General features: G+C 41.8%; 1 protein-coding gene across 1 annotated transcript in view; it reads right to left on the reverse strand.

The window, feature by feature from the left end:
* EXOC4 (exocyst complex component 4) overlaps positions 1-19,195 on the reverse strand; it is a 1,163,948-nt gene that overhangs the window by 239,317 nt on the left and 905,436 nt on the right. The window lies entirely within an intron of this gene.

Raw genomic sequence — 19,195 nt, forward strand, 5'->3', positions numbered from 1 at the left:
ATTTCTGCTTGCATCAGCCATACTGAGACTAAAGTCAGCAAACTTATAGAGATGACGTGCGGTTCTTACTGAAAAGCAATGGTTGTTTCACTGTAGACTATAAAGCAGCCTCATGTTTATATTATCTATAGCCCACTGGATCCCAAATGTTAATGCGTTTTTAGTGCATCCGGTGAGCTCATAAACTACTGTCTGTACTTTATGTATTTACTATTATTAGCCTTGTTAGTCATTTAAAGAGACAAAAAACTCAAACTTTCCATAAAAAAAATCCTTAAATTGATGCTGAATACCTTTTATTGATCGCAATCACATTTATTATATGGCCCCAAGCACTTGCTGTGATCTGTATTTTACAATTTTGTTATGTTTGGAGCAATTAAAGAATGCTGACACACACACACATATATAAAAACAAATATACATACAGACACACACACATTATTATTTTTATTATTGGTTATTTGTAGAGCGCCAACAGATTCCGCAGCACTATAAACAAAGGCGGAGTACAACAAAACAATTAGGCCTCCCAGTTGCCAGGCACTTCGCCACACACAAACACAATATCTCTAGCCTACGATGTATGATAATTGATCACCTACCTGACCCCTAAGAGGGGGGGAGACCGAAATAAAATGCTACTAAGATTGGAGTCCAGGTGGATTTACATGTTGGATACAGTGTCCCCTAAGGGTCTCAACATAAAATTGGACTTTGGGCCATTCATTGGACAATATGATCCTATTTAAACATTAGTGTCATCATCCTCACTGTGGGACTATTTCATAACTGTATGATATGGGATTTACTCATGGACCCAGCTCCTACTATGTTCTTAACTTTTTCTATATTCATCATTTTTTACTTTTTTTTCTTCTTTTTCTGGCTTATGTGTTGCTATATACTAGCTATATATCTCTAAACAATGAGTAACGTCACCCCCCACATGCTGCTGCTATACTGTGTATTCTGTGGAAGATGAACCTCTTACTAATCCTTGATGGAAGTCATAGCATTCTGACAGCGGTGTACCCGCAATACGCGGGACATATGTGATCCATAACACATCAGGATCCAATGTGTATTACACCATACTGCCATAATTTCGTACTGGAAATTGGTCACAGAAATTGTATTAGACCGGTGATGTACCCGCAAGAGGTGGGGCATTTGCGACTATGACAACGAGCAAATGTGTATTACATTGCAGGACCGGAAGTTTGGAACAGATGCTGCCTCTCACGGACGGAGCCGTGAGGGTTCTCACATATATGATATGTGTTGACTAGTGGATGTGACTCCATGTGTATTATACGGTATTGTTGTACCGTAAACATCGGTCATCATGAGACATTGAGCAGCGGATTTTAAAGAGGGGAATCTTGCTTCCGGCCGTGACAAGTGGGCGTATGTTCTGACGCTGAAAATTGAAGACAGCTGATTGGCATATGAAAAGACAGTCTGTAGACTTCAGTATACATCTGACACTTTGGGGCTTGGCAAATCAGCACAATGTTCCTAAAAAAAAAGCAAAACTATACATTGTTACAAAACCACTCCCAGATGGGCTATATAAATGGATCATCTACAAAACATTTATGCAAAGAAAAATCTAGTGTACAATGTCCCTTTAAGGACAAGCACACTGAGATGGAAAATATTGCACAATTAGATTATTTTATTTAAACTTATTTAACCACAACTGCACCATAAAGTAAGAATTCTGTAGAGACAGGAATATTTGCATTCTCCGTTTTGTTCTTTAATTACATAGCACCTTCCTAGGAGACGGAGCAGCATTAAATTCCCAGCGCTAAGCGCTGAACCATTATTCATTCCCTCTCCTGTCAGTGATGGGGTCTATTCGGCAGGGGGCTCCAGTGACCCACAGTGGCAGTTCTCATTAGGGAAGAGCTGCTGATCTATAAATCAACATGTCAGCAGGGTGAGCTGTAAAGGTGGCAGCAAGGAAGAGCTGAGACATTCTGCTGTGTGCCGCATCACCTGTCTGCAGCTAATCATCCATTATACACTGACACAATGCGCTGACTCAGATTCCATCGTCCTCATCCAACTCTGGCTGAAGACTTCTGATTCAGCTGAACAAGGTGATAACTCCTGCAATGCCAGAGGGCTGAGTAATGCTGTAGCTGGCTGTGTGCTGGATCACACAATGATAGCAACGTGTGATTGGAAATCAATAGCACTGCTTGATCAGAAAATATTACACGGTGGATGATTTTGTATAGAAAGAAGATGCGGCAACCAAAGCACAAAATCAAAATGATTACATTGGAATATACAAAGTTACATTAAGATTTTACCCCTAACAAAGTAATTTGTTGTTTTGTATCAGTATTATATACAGCTTATGTGTGCAATGTGTACTTGCAATAAGTCCATCACTGGTTTAGGATGGAAGAGGTTATTCCTATTCTGCCTGATTTTTAATTAGATGTTTACCAGGGCTTGTATTCACTCAGGTGGGTTGATTTAAACCTAAATGCATATGCAGGGTGAGAAAATAACTAATGCATATGTAGGGACACATTATATATATATATATATATATATATATATATATATATATATATATATATATATATATATATATATATATATATATATATATATGAGACAGTCAGTACTAAGTAACCATGTGAAATTAAAATACAAAACCCCTAGCAATTGCATGGCTCTAGGCGAAACCACAGCGTGGGGCCCCTACGTAGAACTAAAAATATATATATATAAATAAAATGTATGATGCACTAAGCCAGACAAACTATCAGATATACATACACACACATCCATTACACAGATACATAAATACACAGGTCAGGTAGTCAGGTACACACACACTGAGACAGGTACATGAAAAACAATTTATGCTTACCTGATAAATTACTTTCTCTTGTGATGTATCGAGACCACGGATTCATCCTTTACTTGTGGGATATTCTCCTTCCCAACAGGAAGTGGCAAAGAGAGCACACAGCAGAGCTGTCCATATAGCTCCCCCTCTAGCTCCACCCCCCAGTCATTCGACCGAAGGTTAGGAAGAAAAAGGAGAAACCATAAAGTGCAGTGGTGACTGTAGTTTAAACAAAAACACTACCTGACTTCATAGCCAGGGCGGGCCGTGGACTCGATACATTACAAGAGAAAGTAATTTATCAGGTAAGCATAAATTCTGTTTTCTCTTGTAAGATGTATCGAGTCCACGGATTCATCCTTTACTTGTGGGATACCAATACCAAAGCTTTAGGACATGGATGAAGGGAGGGAACAAGACAGGTACCTTAAACGGAAGGCACCACTGCTTGTAAAACCTTTCTCCCAAAAATAGCCTCCGAAGAAGCAAAAGTATTGAATTTGTAAAATTTGGAAAAAGTATGCAGTGAAGACCAAGTCGCTGCCTTACAAATCTGTTCAACAGAAGCCTCATTTTTAAAAGCCCATGTGGAAGCCACTGCTCTGGTAGAATGAGCAGTAATTGTTTCGGGAGGCTGCTGGCAAGCAGTCTCATAGGCCAAACGGATGATGCTTTTCAGCCAAAAGGAAAGAGAGGTAGCAGTCGCCTTCTGACCTCTCCTCTTACCAGAATAGATAACAAACAATGAAGGTGTTTGTCTGAAATCCTTAGTGGCTTGTAAATAAAACTTTAAAGCACGAACCACATCAAGATTGTGAAACAGACGTTCCTTATTCGAAAAAGGATTAGGACACAGAGAAGGAACAACAATTTTCTGGTTAATATTCTTATTATACACAACCTTAGGAAGAAAACCGGGTTTGGTACGCAAAACTACCTTATCTGCATGGAAAACCAGGTAAGGTGAATCACACTGTAAAGCAGATAACTCTGATACTCTTCGAGCAGAAGAGATAGCTACCAAAAACAAAACTTTCCAAGATAAAAGCTTAATATCTATGGAATGTAAAGGTTCAAACGGAACCCCTTGCAGAACTGAAAGAACTAAATTCAGACTCCATGGCGGAGCCACAGGTCTATAAACAGGCTTGATTCTGACTAAAGCCTGACTAAATGTTTGAACGTCTGGTACCTCTGCCAGACGTTTGTGTAAAAGAATAGACAAAGCAGATATCTGTTCTTTTAAGGAACTAGCTGATAATCTTTTCTCCAATCCTTCTTGGAGAAAAGACAATATCCTGGGAATACTAATCTAACTCCATGAGTAACCTTTGGATTCACACCAAAAAAGATATTTTCGCCAAATCTTATGGTAGATTTTCCTGGTGACAGGCTTTCTAGCCTGAATCAGGGTATCAATAACCGACTCAGAGAAACCACTATTTGATAGAATTAGGCGTTCAATCTCCAAGCAGTCAGACGCAGAGAAATCAGATTTGGATGCTTGAAAGGGCCTTGTATTAGAAGGTCCTGCCTCACTGGTAGTGTCCATGGTGGAACAGATGACATGTTCACTAGGTCTGCATACCAGGTCCTGCGTGGCCACGCAGGCGCTATCAGAACCACCAAAGCCCTCTCCTGCTTGATTCTGGCAACCAGACGAGGGAGGAGAGGAAACGGTGGAAAAGCATAGGCTAGATTGAAGGACCAAGGCGCTGCTAGAGCATCTATCAGCACCGCCTGGGGATCCTGGGACCTGGACCCGTAAAGAGGAAGTTCGGTGTTCTGACGGGACGCCATCAGATCCAATTCTGGAGTGCCCTATAGCTGAGTCAGCTGGGCAAATACCTCCGGGTGGAGTTCCCACTCCCCTGGGTGAAAAGTCTGACGACTTAGAAAATCTGCCTCCCAGTTGTCTACTCCTGGGATGTGAATTGCTGAGAAATGGCAGGAGTGATCCTCCGCCCACCAGATTATTTTGGTTACCTCCGTCATTGCTAGGGAACTCCTTGTTCCCCCTTGATAATTGACGTAAGCTACAGTCGTGATGTTGTCCGACTGAAATCTGATGAATTTGGTCGCAGCTAGTTGAGGCCATGCCTGAAGAGCGTTGAATATCGCTAGTACACACCGGTACCATTTAAAATAACAAACTCTTGCTTGTAGAAAATAAAAACTACAATTCTAACACCACATTCACTTTACCCTTCCGATTGCTTAGAGCCGGCAAAGAGAATGACTGGGGGTGGAGCTAGAGGGGGAGCTATATGGACAGCTCTGCTGTGTGCTCTCTTTGCCACTTCCTGTTGGGAAGGATAATATCCCACAAGTAAAGGATGAATCCGTGGACTCGATACATCTTACAAGAGAAACACACACAGGTACATGCAAACACACACAGATACACACACATACATACAAACAAAGACAGATACACACAGGTACATGCAAACACACACAGGTACACACACATACATACAAACAAAGACAGATACACACAGGTACATGCAAACACACACAGGTACACACACATACATACAAAGACAGATACACACAGGTACATACAAAGTACTGCTGACAAAATAGGAATAGGGCACACAGTGAACAGGTTAAAAAGGAGATCCACCTGCGATAGGGATATTTGCCAGTTGTAAAATGTACCTACTGATCGTAATAAAAAATATATCCTTTAAAGGGACAGATTTATGTGGTTGCTATCAGGCACTAAGTACTAAATAAAATTGTACCTAGCACAGAGCTTGTACGGAAAAAACCCCCACAGGTTTACTAAGTTCGGCTCAGTCATTTACGTGGTACAATGTGATAAAAAAATAAAAAGCTGCTCCACCTAAACCGTAGCAATAACAGGCAACAACAGAATACAGGTGGCCCTCGGTTTACGCTGGTTCAATTTGCGCCATTTCAGAATAACAACCTTTTTTTTCAGTCATGTGAATGCTATTGAAAAGCTTTTGGAAAACAATGCACTAATTAAAATAGCCAGTAGGTGGAGCTATCCGCTTGTTTTACAGCAAATTTATGCAACTTAACAGCCTTAAATGGATCTGTGTACACAGATCAGACCAGATCTATCGAGCAACAAGATTTAGCACTCACTTCCCTATTATCTTCCTGTCCAGCAGCTTCAGGTGAGGGTGCCTAACTGCCTATTAATCACAGAAGATTGAAATGCATACAATAGGTGCAGACCCAATATTATCTAACATGCTAACAATGCAGAGAACTGATTGCAGAACATTGCAAGTAAAAAACAAAATTTATGCTTACCTGATAAATTTCTTTCTCTTGTGGTGTATCCAGTCCACAGGTTCATCCATTACTTGTGGGATATTCTCCTTCCCAACAGGAAGTTGCAAGAGGACACCCACAGCAGAGCTGTCTATATAGCTCCTCCCCTAACTGCCACCCCCAGTCATTCGACCGAAGACAAGCAAGAAAAAAGGAGAAACTATAGGGTGCAGTGGTGACTGTAGTTTAAAAATAAAAAACACCTGCCTTAAAGTGACAGGGCGGGCCGTGGACTGGATACACCACAAGAGAAAGAAATTTATCAGGTAAGCATCAATTTTGTTTTCTCTTGTAAGGTGTATCCAGTCCACGGGTTCATCCATTACTTGTGGGATACCAATACCAAAGCTTTAGGACACGGATGAAGGGAGGGACAAGGCAGGAACTTAAACGGAAGGCACCACTGCCTGCAAGACCTTTCTCCCAAAAATAACCTCCGAGGAAGCAAAAGTATCAAATTTGTAGAATTTAGAAAAAGTATGAAGCGAAGACCAAGTCGCCGCCTTACAAATCTGTTCAACAGAGGCCTCATTTTTAAAAGCCCATGTGGAAGCTACCGCTCTAGTGGAATGAGCTGCAATTCTTTCAGGAGGCTGCTGGCCAGCAGTCTCATAAGCTAAACGGATTATGCTTCTCAGCCAAAAAGAAAGAGAAGATGCCAAAGCCTTTTGGCCTCTCCTCTGTCCAGAGTAGACAACAAACAATGCAGATGTTTGACGAAAATCCTTAGTAGCATGTAAATAAAACTTTAAAGCACGAACCACGTCAAGATTGTGTAATAGACGTTCCTTCTTTGAAGAAGGATTAGGACACAGTGACGGAACAACAATCTCCTGATTGATATTATTATTAGATTTCACCTTAGGAAGAAACCCAGGTTTGGTACGCAAAACTACCTTATCTGCATGGAAGATCAGATAAGGGGAATCACACTGTAAGGCAGATAACTCTGAAACTCTTCGAGCCGAAGAGATAGCTACCAAAAACAGAACTTTCCAAGATAAAAGCTTGATATCTATGGAATGCAGAGGTTCAAATGGAACCCCTTGAAGAACTTTAAGATCTAAATTTAAACTCCATGGCGGGGAAACAGGTTTAAACACAGACTTGATTCTAACTAAAGCCTGACAAAACGCCTGAACGTCTGGAACATCTGCCAGACGCTTGTGCAGAAGAATAGACAGCAGAAATCTGTCCCATTAAGGAACTAGCTGACAATCCCTTCTCCAATCCTTCTTGGAGAAATTGGAGAAAGGATAATATCCTAGGAATCCTGACTTTACTCCATTAGTAACCCTTGGATTCACACCAATGAAGATATTTACACCATATCTTATGATAGATTTTCCTGGTGACAGGCTTTCGAGCCTGAATTAAGGTATCAATGACCGACTCGGAGAAACCACATTTTGATAAAATCAAGCGTTCAATCTCCAAGCAGTCAGACGCAGAGAAATTAGATTTGGATGTTTGAATGGACCTTGGAGTAGAAGGTCCTGCCTCAGCGGCAGAGTCAAAGGTGAAAAGGATGACATGTCCACCAGATCTGCATACCAAGTCCTGCGTGGCCACACAGGTGCTATCAAAATCACTGAAGCTCTCTCCTGCCTGATCTTGGCAATCAGACAAGGGAGGAGAGGAAATGGTGGGAACACATAAGCCAGGCTGAAGGACCAGGGCACTGCTAGAGAATCTATCAGCGCTGCCTGGGGATCCCTTGACCTGGACCCATAACAAGGAAGCTTGGCGTTCTGACGAGACGACATCAGATCCAGTTCTGGTTTGCCCCATAGTTGAATCAGCTGGGAAAATACCTCTGGTTGGAGCTCCCACTCCCCCGGATGAAAAGTCTGCCGACTTAGAAAATCCGCCTCCCAGTTCTCTACTCCTGGGATATGGATAGCTGAGAGATGGCAAGAGTGAACCTCTGCCCATAGAATTATCTTTGAAACCTCCAACATTGCCAGGGGACTTCTTGTTCCCCCCTGATGGTTGATATAGGCTACAGTCGTGATATTGTCCGACTGAAATCTGATAAACCTGACTGCAGCTAGTTGAGGCCAAGCCTGAAGAGTATTGAATATTGCTCTCAGTTCCAGAATGTTTATCGGAAGGAGGGCTTCCTCCTGAGTCCACGAACCCTGAGCCTTCAGGGAGTTCCAAACTGCGCCCCAGCCCAGAAGGCTGGCATCTGTCGTCACTATAGTCCACTCTGGCCTGCGGAAACTCATTCCCCTGGACAGATGGACTCGAGATAACCACCAGAGAAGAGAATCCCTGGTCTCTTGATCCATATTTAGCAGAGGGGACAAATCTGTGTAGTCCCCATTCCACTGATTGAGCATGCAAAGTTGCAGTGGTCTGAGATGTAGGCGGGCAAACAGAATGCCCATTGCCGCTACCATTAGGCCGATTACTTCCATACACTGAGCCACTGACGGCCGAGAAGTGGAATGAAGAGCACGGCAGGAAGTTAGAAGCTTTGATAACCTGACCTCTGTCAGAAAAATTTTCATTTCTACTGAATCTATCAGTGTTCCTACGAAGGAAACTCTTGTGAGAGGGGAGAGAGAACTCTTTTCTTCGTTCACCTTCCACCCATGAGACCTCAGAAAGGCCAGAACAATGTCCGTATGGGACTTGGCGATTTGAAAAGTCGACGCCTGTATCAGAATGTCATCTAGGTAAGGAGCCACCGCTATGCCCCGTGGCCTTAGAACCGCCAGTAGGGACCCTAGAACCTTCGTAAAGATTCTTGGTGCCCTGGCTAACCCAAAGGGAAGAGCCACAAACTGGTAATGCCTGTCTAAGAAGGCGAACTGATGATGATCTCTGTGAATCGGAATGTGGGGATAAGCATCCTTTAAGTCCACGGTAGTCATATATTGACCCTCCTGGATCATAGGGAGGATGGTTCGGATAGTCTCCATCTTGGGATGGGACCCTGAGAAATTTGTTTAGGATCTTGAGATCCAAGATTGGTCTGAAAGTTCCCTCTTTTTTGGGAACTATAAACAGATTTGAATAGAAGCCCTGCCCCTGTTCCTCCCTTGGAACTGGGTGGATCACTCCCATAACCAGTAGGTCTTGAACACAACGTAAGAATGCCTCTCTCTTTATCTGGTTTACAGATAATTGTGAGAGATGAAATCTCCCCTTTGGAGATGAAGCTTTGAAGTCCAGAAGATATCCCTGGGAAACAATCTCTAATGCCCAGGGATCCTGGACGTCTCTTGCCCAAACCTAGGCGAAGAGAGAAAGTCTGCCCCCTACTAGATCCGGTCCTGGATCGGGGGCTACTCCTTCATGCTGTCTTAGAGGCGGCAGCAGGTTTTTTGGCCTGCTTCCCCTTGTTCCAAGCCTGGTTCGGTCTCCAGACTGGTTTGGACTGGGCGAAATTTCCCTCTTGTTTTGCATTAGAGGAAGCTGAAGCTGCGCCACTCTTGAAGTTTCGAAAGGAACGAAAATTATTCTGTTTGGTCCTTAATTTATTGGACCTATCCTGAGGAAGGGCGTGACCTTTTCCTCCAGTAATATCAGAAATGATCTCCTTCAGGCCCGGCCCGAATAGGGTCTGTCCTTTGAAGGGGATGTTAAGAAGCTTAGACTTTGAAGTAACGTCTGCTGACCAGGACTTAAGCCATAGCGCCCTGCGCGCCAGAATGGCAAAACCTGAATTCTTAGCCGTTAGTTTGGTTAGATGAAAAACGGTGTCAGAAATAAAGGAATTAGCTAACTTGAGTCTAAAATATCATCTAACGGGGTCTCCACCTGTAGAGCCTCCTCAAGAGACTCGAAACAAAAAGCTGCTGCAGCAGTAACTGGGGCAATGCATGCAAGAGGCTGAAGAATAAAACCTTGATAGATAAAAATTTTCTTAAGGAGACCCTCCAATTTTTTATCCATAGGATCTAAGAAAGCACAACTGTCCTCGACAGGGATAGTTGTACGCTTAGCTAGGGTAGAAACAGCACCCTCCACCTTAGGGACTGTCTGCCACGAGTCCCGTATAGCGATATCTATGGGAAACCTCTTTTTAAAAGCAGGAGGGGGAGAGAACGGAACACCTGGTCTATCCCACTCCTTAGTAATAATTTCCGAGAACCTCTTAGAGACTGGAAAGACATCAGTGTAAACAGACACTGCAAAGTATTTGTCCATTTTACACAATTTCTCTGTAACTACAATGGGGTCACAGTCATCCAGAGTCGCTAAAACCTACCTGAGCAATAAGCGGAGGTGTTCAAGCTTAAATTTAAAGGCTGTCATTTCAGAATCGGACTGAAGTAACGTCTTCCCTGAATCTGAAATCTCACCCTCAGATAGCAACTCCCTTTCCGCGGCTTCAGAGCATTGTGAGGGTATATTGGACATAGCTACTAAAGCGTCAGAAAGCTTTGTATTTGTTCTAGCCCCAGAGCTGTCTCGCTTTCCTTGTAACCCTGGCAGTTTGGACAATACCTCTGTGAGGGTATTAGTCATAACTGCCGCCATGTCTTGTAAGGTAAACGCATTGGACGCGCTAGATGTACTTGGCGTCACTTGAGCGGGAGTTATAGGTTCTGACACGTGGGGAGAGCTAGATGGCATAACCTCCCTTTTGTCAGTCTGAGAAACCTTTGGTGATAAATCTTTAAATGCCATAATATGGTCTTTATAATTTATAGAAATTTCAGTACATTTGGTACACTTTCTAAGAGGGGGTTCCACAATGGCTTCTAAACATATTGAACAAGGAGTTTCCTCTATGTCAGACATGTTTAACAGACTAGTAATGAGACCAGCAAGCTTGGAAAACACTTTAATAAATGTGAAACAGCAATTAAACAAAAACGGTACTGTGCCTTTAAGAGAAAAAAACTATCACATAAACTGCAAAACAGTGTTAAAAAGTAGTAAACTCTTCAAAATTTTTACAGTGTGTATAAGGGACTAAAGCAGCATTGCACCCACTTGCAAATGGATGATTAACCCTTTAGGCCCCAAACCGGATTTGAAAAACGTTAAAAAACGTTAATAAACAGTTAAACACCTTGCCACAGTTCTGCTGTGGCTCCTACCTGCTCTCAAATACGATTTAGGGAAGAAATAAGCCCTCTATAGTGGTCCTCAGATGCCAGAGGACTCCTTTAGGGAAGCTGGATGTCTCAGTATGAATAAGAACTGCGCATCTAGAGCGCGAAAATAGGCCCCTCCCACCATGCACTTGATGTCAGAAGGCCTTAAGAAAATACTCCTAGGAGTATCTGACTAGCCATGTGGAAACTAGGCCCCAAAAAACGATTTATCACCCTCAGAGAAAAAACGTTCTTTCTATATAACATGCAAACGTTTTGTCACTAAGAAATATGAGTATTAACATGAATATTACCCTTTTTTGTAAGCATGATCCCAGTCGTTGTTAATTCACTGCATCAGGCTTACCTCAATTATACAAGGCTCTGTCAGCATTTTCTAGATATCATCTCTCTAGAAATAAATATACTGAACATACCTCAAACCAGGTAATCTGCAAAACGTTCCCCCAACTGAAGTTTTCCCATACTCTTCAGTTATGCGTGAGAACAGCAATGGACCTTAGTTACAAACCGCTAAGATCATCAACCTCCAGGCAGATTCTTCTTCTAATTTCTGCCTGGGAGTAAAACAGTATGACGCCGGTACCGTTTAAAAATAACAAACTCTTGATTGAAGGTAAAAACTACACTAAGTCACCACATATCTCTTATACTTCCTATCCTGTCGAGAGTTGCAAGAGAATGACTGGGGGTGGCAGTTAGGGGAGGAGCTATATAGACAGCTCTGCTGTGGGTGTCCTCTTGCAACTTCCTGTTGGGAAGGAGAATATCCCATAAGTAATGGATGAACCCGTGGACTGGATACACCTTACAAGAGAAATAAGTTTTTGTTCATTAAACTTAGTTTGATGATACAGTCTGTTGTGTGATTATTTAATTAGGTGATGTTTAGCAAATGTTTTTGTTCATTACATTTAGTTTGATGATGATGATACAATCTATATTTTTAGGTTTATAATGCTGTTTAGCATTTAAAGTCTTCATTTAAAAGCTTTAAAAATAATGTATTAGGTGTTACTTATGACAATTTTGAGAGGGGCCTGGAACCTAACTCCCTCACTTCCCATTGACTTACATTATAAACTGGGTTTCAATTTACAACGGTTTCGATTTACAACCATTCCTCCTGGAACCTAACCCTGGCGTAAACTGAGGGCTACCTGTAATGTGTGATTAGACGCAGAGCTCAGTGCTCTCATGAGGCAGAGCTACGATGTCTATTAAGCACAAGGGGACTGACCATTACCAACCACATGGAGAGCAACACTTTTTGCTGTACTAACAAGGGGTGGCAAGAAAGAGCTTGCCGAAAAGAGTTTGCCTTACCTGAGGCATTGGTCTGTCTAGCGTGGCTCAGACCGCTCAGAGTAAGCTCTGTGGCGGTGATGTGACAGGAGGCGCTTTGTGCTACACCTGCGGGTCTCCTACTCTCCTTAGTTGGCTGAGGCTCTGTTTCCGGGTACCCGCCCAATCTGTTGTTATTGGAGTCCACAAGAGGCAGTCATGGGGAGCACTGCACACTGCATGGGCCCTTATTTTATGGAGACAGAGTCTTACCTTTAATTCCAACGTGCTGAGCTGCTCCTAAAAAGCCGCCAACTAACCTATCTACCCACGCCTGCATCCTGCTCCAGTATCCAGAAGCGGAAGCAGTAAAAGTTAGCACTGCTTACGGAGGGATATGTAGGGTTCAGGGCTGGCCCATACCTAGTTTGTTTATTCAGCTGCCGTTCCCTACAGTGGGTGCTAAAAGTGCTAAATCTGTCGCAATAGGCACCGGCCTTGTTGGCCTAGGCCATAATACGCCCCTGGCTTCAGGAAAATTACCCCCTTCAGGCCACTGGCTGGGACAATAATATAAACAGTTTAATTACATGCAGTAAAACAACTTTGCAATATACTTTAATAATTTATTTTGTTCTCCTTTCCTGTAATTGAATTCTGAATATTGTGAGCTTTCCAATTCATGTTAAACATGGGACGTGCAGACACAGCTGTATTCCTCACACTCTAGTAAGCCATTTATAACCATTCCTAATTGGCCACAGCAGAAAAGGCGCCCACTGCGCTATGGATATTAAACTTAAGCCTTATTTTTTATTTATTTTTTTATATTGAGGCGAAATTTAATTACATAGCATAATACTGAACGAAGTGCAGTTACATAAACATATTATACAGTTTACATCTTCCACATTTATCAAAGGTACAACATAAACCTGTTTCCGGCAATATAGATAAAGTGGAGCAAAGAAAAATATTTGCAATAAACATCCTGGAAATATCATGCTATTTATTATCCAAACCTTCTGAAACCACAGGAGGCCACATTTGGACCTCATATAAAAAATTGAAATCACAAACTAATAGAAGGTGACTTTGACACATAAGTGACCACTCATGGGTCACATCCAATGAGCCTCAGTTTTTTTGTTGTTGTTGGGGTAAAATCTATAGGGCCACTCTTGGACGCTCTTTATGTAAAATATAAAGGGATGTACATAAGAGGTTTATGGTCTATGGTAAGATTGGGTGTAGTAGCATATATAAATTAGTGGGATAAATGGTGCTAGTTATAAGCCGCTTTACATAATGCGCCCAGTTTGTTCACTATAGGCAATCACATTCATGGTGGCAGAGGTGACAGTCCTACAATATTGGTCGTGTGTTCATCATCTTTATTAGCAGTGTATATGTCTCACTTTATAGTATCTAACCCTATTAGGTCAATAGGTATAGTTGTTTACGGTAGATGTAAGAGGTTGATTTTCTGTCTCTTATAAATATGTGTGTTCCATAGCCTTACGTGACTAAGATATCAAACTCTAATAAGCACATGTCAAGCGTGGAAGACCCCTTAATTGTTAGTGCACAGCTGCCATGTCACCTCTGCCGCTGGCGGGACGGCAAGATGGCGTGAGGAAGAAGATCTTAACATTATAGCAACTATAGTATATATGCCCTTATGATCTAGAGTCATTGCAAATATAAATTTCTCATGTACCTATACCAGTTGTAAATCATCTCAAAGAAGTAATTATAATATCACTGAGATACCAAACAAAACCAGCCAAGCAACAAAAGCTTGTGGGAGAGACAGGAAGGTCTAGGTAGATAAGAGTACTGATAGTATCTATCAGTCAAACTTTCTTACAAAAATAGATTTGTAAATAGACATTCCTAGACACTGAGTCTTGATATGCTAAGACTAAGTGAACCGGACACATAAAGGTAGTTACATATTTTACATGCGACAACCCTTGATAACAAATTCCCATTTCCATCAGGCTCAGACACCGTTATTAGGGGATATTTAGGTTGTATTATGGTGCGATGGGAGGAGTATGTGCTCCATGAGAGAAAATTCATACATGATGCTAAAGGGTCAAACTAATAGGCAGAATATGTTTGTATAAAGAAGTCTGTACATAAAGGACATACTATATAATACACAAATAATACAGTGACATCGGGAACATAACAGAAAAAAAAAAAAAAAAAACCAGCTCAGAATAAATACTTAAAGGGACAGTCAACACCAGAATTTTTGTTGTTTTAAAAGATAGATAATCCCTTAAATACCAATTCCCCAGTTTTTCATAACCAACACAGTTATAATTATACATGTTTTACCTCTGTAATTACCTTGTATCTAAGCCTCAGCAGACTGCACTATCATTTCTGTGCTTTTGACAGACTTGCATTTTAGCCAATCAGAGCTGTCTCCATGTTAAATTCACGTGCAAGAGCTCAATGTTATCTATATGAAACACGTGAACTAATGCCCTCTAGTGATGAAAAACTATCAAAATGCATTTAGATTAGAGGCGGCCTTCAATTAGCATATGAACCTCCTAGGTTTAGCTTTCAACTAAGAATACCAAGAGAACAAAGCAAAATTGGTGATAAAAGTAAATTGGAAAGTTGTTTAAAATAACATGCCCTATTTGAAACATGAAAGTTTTTTTGGACTTGACTGTCCCTTTAAGCGATTAACTATATATCTATGACTTATCATATAGTGACTTTCTCAGCTCAGCAATTTAGCCAATTCCACATCTCTAGATAAAAGCATTTGGCAGTGATGTCCCCAAGGAATTAAGGTTAAGTCTCCCATGGTCATTGACCGCTTGTCTGCTAATCTCTCCAGTAGCAACTAGATAGACAGTATGGCAGGCTGGGTGACTTCGTAAGCCTGGCCTGCAGTGTGACTGTAACAGAGCTGTTCGCTTGCAGAAGTGGGGATAAGTATTGTTGTGGATCAAGGCTCTGGATTCCTACTTGTATCTGCATCAGTTCTTTCGGCCGCACCAGCTGTTGGGCTCTCTTGAGGTGTTGGGCACTGTCCAAAATGCCAGATACCACGATTGCCAGTAAAGTCGGTCGACGCTCAACTTCAACATCCTGTAGCTCAGAGAAAACAGGTTGCGGCCGGAGCATCAGGTCAGAGGTCCCCTGGCCCGTGATCGAGACAGGACAAATTTTGGCATCCATCGTTGGAGGTATGTAGTAGACGCTCTTTTCCTTACCATAGCCAGATGTGTGTTGGGGTTGAAATGCCTCATCTAGCATAGCGCATAGGATCTGCTGAAGTATGCACTGGAACTCTTCCATTGTCCAACCAGGTAGGAATATAACCAGCGTTAGAAATCTGGTTTGTTAACCCAGAGTCAGGAACTCCGGGGGGGGGGGGGGGGTTATAAATGCGGGCAGTCCCAACAGCACTAGGAATCAAGCACCCAGTGTAAGCCTTACTCTGGTGAGCTGAAGGAATTGTTATGTAAAAATATCTTTCTTTTTTACATAGAGATGTTTAGGTGATATTTTCTTGTCAGCTTTTTACAGTTATGCTGCACCCCTTTCATGTGAGTTAGTATATTAATATTATGTCTCTTTAAATGTGCCACTGTCATATGATGCCACCTTTGCCACACGTTAGTTTGTGAAATTTCTGCACCCGTCTACTGTGCTATTATTGTGAAGCAGAAGAATCTAGGAGCAACAGCAGCACAGCCAATAAGTGGTAGACCACTCAAACTCACAGAGTGGGGCTGCCAATTGCTGAATAATGTAGAGCATAAAAACTGCCAATCATCTATTGCAGCACTTAGAATAGAGTTCCAAACTGCCTCTGGAAGCAACATAACCGCAAGAATTGTGCATTGGGAGCTTCATCAAATGGGTTTCTATGACTGAGCAGTTGTACACAAGCCTCACAACATAAGCAATGCCGAGCATCGTCTGGAGTTGTGTAAAGCACAGCGCCACTGGACTCTGGAGCAGAGGAAATGTGATCTCTAGAGTGATGAATCATGCTTCACTATCTGCCAATCTGATGGAAAAATCTGGGTGTTGGAGATTCCAGTAGAATGCTACCTAACAAAATGTATAGCGAATACAGTAACGTTTGGTGGAGGAGAGATGATGGTTTGGTGTTGTTTTTCGGGGGTTTGGGCAAGAACACTTAGTTCCAGTGAAGGGTCATTATAATGCTACAGGATACAAAGACATTTTAGACTATTGGGGGCTAACTTTGTGCAACAGTTTAGCAAAGGCCCTTTCCTGTTCCAGCACAAATGTGCCCGTGTGGACAAAGTAAGGTTCATGAAGACCTGGTCTGACAAGTTTGATGTGGAGGAACTCGAGTGGCCTACACAGAACCCTGATATCAACCCCAGCGAACACCTCTGGGATTAACTGGAACTCTGTTTGCGCGCCAGACCTTCTTGTCCAAAGTCAGTGTCTCACAAGTGTTCTTTTGGCTGAAGGGACACAAATTCCTACAGGAACACTAAAAAGCCTTGTGGAAAGCAGTTGTTATAGCAGCAAAAGGGGAAAGCCTCCATATAATATAATGCCCATGGTTCTGGAATGGGATGTCTAACAAAGCGCATATAGGTGTGATGGTCTGGTGCCCACATACTTTTGGCCATATAGTGTTGTTGCAAACACTGTATTGCAAAAATGTTCTTGCTTCCCTTGCAGTGCGGCTGGCTCTGCCTTAAAGGGACATGAAACCCAATTTTTTTATTTCATGTTTTAGAAAGACAATGCAATTTTAAACAACTTTCTAATTTACTTATATTATCTAATTAGCTTCATTCTCTTGATATACTTTGTTGAAAAGCATATCTAGATAGGCTCAGTAGCTGCTGATTGGTGTCTGCACACAGATGTGCATTGCTATTTCTTAACATAAAGGATATATAAAGAATGAAGCAAATTAGATAATATAAAAAGAGAGAGATGCACTCAGCTGAGACAGAACAAAAGCTGGAAAACCTCCGTGCCTGTTCATTTTTGGGTGCCACTCAGGGTGCATACTCTTTTAGCACACTATGCCCCTTCACAGAGAAAAAATATCCTGTAGCATATCAGTCTGACCCTGCCCAATGACAGTCCAGCACCAAAATACCAGGCAATTCTTCTCTGAACAAGAGAAACAACAACCCCAGACGATCGTTTCAGCCTTCTGTGGGCCTTGTCAGTGAGGTGCAGTCGCATCTCTCTAAGGGCATGTGTGCAAGGAGTCCACGTCTGGTTTCCCCTTTTACTCTTAGGGAGACCCAAGAGCAATTTGCATAAATATAAAAAGAGAGAGATGCACTCAGCTGAGACAGAACAAAAGCTGGAAAAACTTCCGCGCCTGTTCATTTTTGGGTGCCACTCAGGGTGCATACTCTTTTAGCACACTATGCCCCTTCACAGAGAAAAAATATCCTGTAGCATATCAGTCTGACCCTGCCCAATGACAGTCCAGCACCAAAATACCAGGCAATTCTTCTCTGCAAGGAGTATTTTGTTGCTGGACTGTCATTGGGCAGGGTCAGACTGATATGCTACATGATATTTTTTCTCTGTGAAGGGGCATAGCAACCACATAAATCTGTCCCTTTAAAGGATATATTATTTATTACGATCAGTAGGTACATTTTACAACTGGCAAATATCCCTATCACAGGTGGATCTCCTTTTTAACCTGTTCACTGTGTGCCCTATTCCTATTTTGTCAGCAGTACTTTGTATGTATGTGTGTGTATCTGTCTTTGTTTGTATGTATGTGTGTGTACCTGTGTGTGTTTGCATGTATTTGTGTGTATCTGTCTTTGTTTGTATGTATGTGTATCTGTCTTTGTTTGTATGTATGTGTGTGTACCTGTGTGTGTTTGCATGTATGTGTGTGTATCTGTCTTTGTTTGTATGTATGTGTGTGTACCTGTGTGTGTTTGCATGTACCTGTCTCAGTGTTTGTACCTGACTACCTGACCTGTGTATGTATGTGTGTGTACCTGTGTGTGTTTGCATGTACCTGTCTCAGTGTGTGTAACTGACTACCTGACCTGTGTATGTATGTATCTGTGTGTTTATGCATCTGTGTATGGATGTGTGTGTGTGTATGTATATCTGATACTTTGTCTGGCTTAGTGCATCATACCTTTTTTTTTATATATATTTTTAGTTTTACGTAGGGGCCCCACGCTGTGATTTCACCTAGAGCCATGCAATTGCTATATATATATATATATATATATATATATATATATATATATATATATATATATATATATATATATATATATATATATATATATATAATGTGTCCCTACATGTGCATTAGTTATTTTCTCACCATGCATATGCATTTAGGTTTAAATCAACCCACCTGAGTGAATACAAGCCCTGGTAAACATCTAATTAATTATTTTTTTTTGTACAACCTGACCAAAAAATATTATGGCTGAAAAAGGTCTAAAACCTGGGGGGTGGGGTGAGGGTGAGGGTGGGGGCAGCAGAATTTTGAGTGCCTAGGGCAGCACAAAACCTAAATACGCCACTGTCTCTATGTGAATCATGAAAGAAAAAATTGGGGTTTAATCTCCCTTTATGTCCAGTGTAAACATTAGCAATAGATTTGTGAGCTGTGTGCATT

Source organism: Bombina bombina, chromosome 6, assembly GCF_027579735.1.
Source record: "Bombina bombina isolate aBomBom1 chromosome 6, aBomBom1.pri, whole genome shotgun sequence".
NCBI classification, from domain to species: domain Eukaryota; kingdom Metazoa; phylum Chordata; class Amphibia; order Anura; family Bombinatoridae; genus Bombina; species Bombina bombina.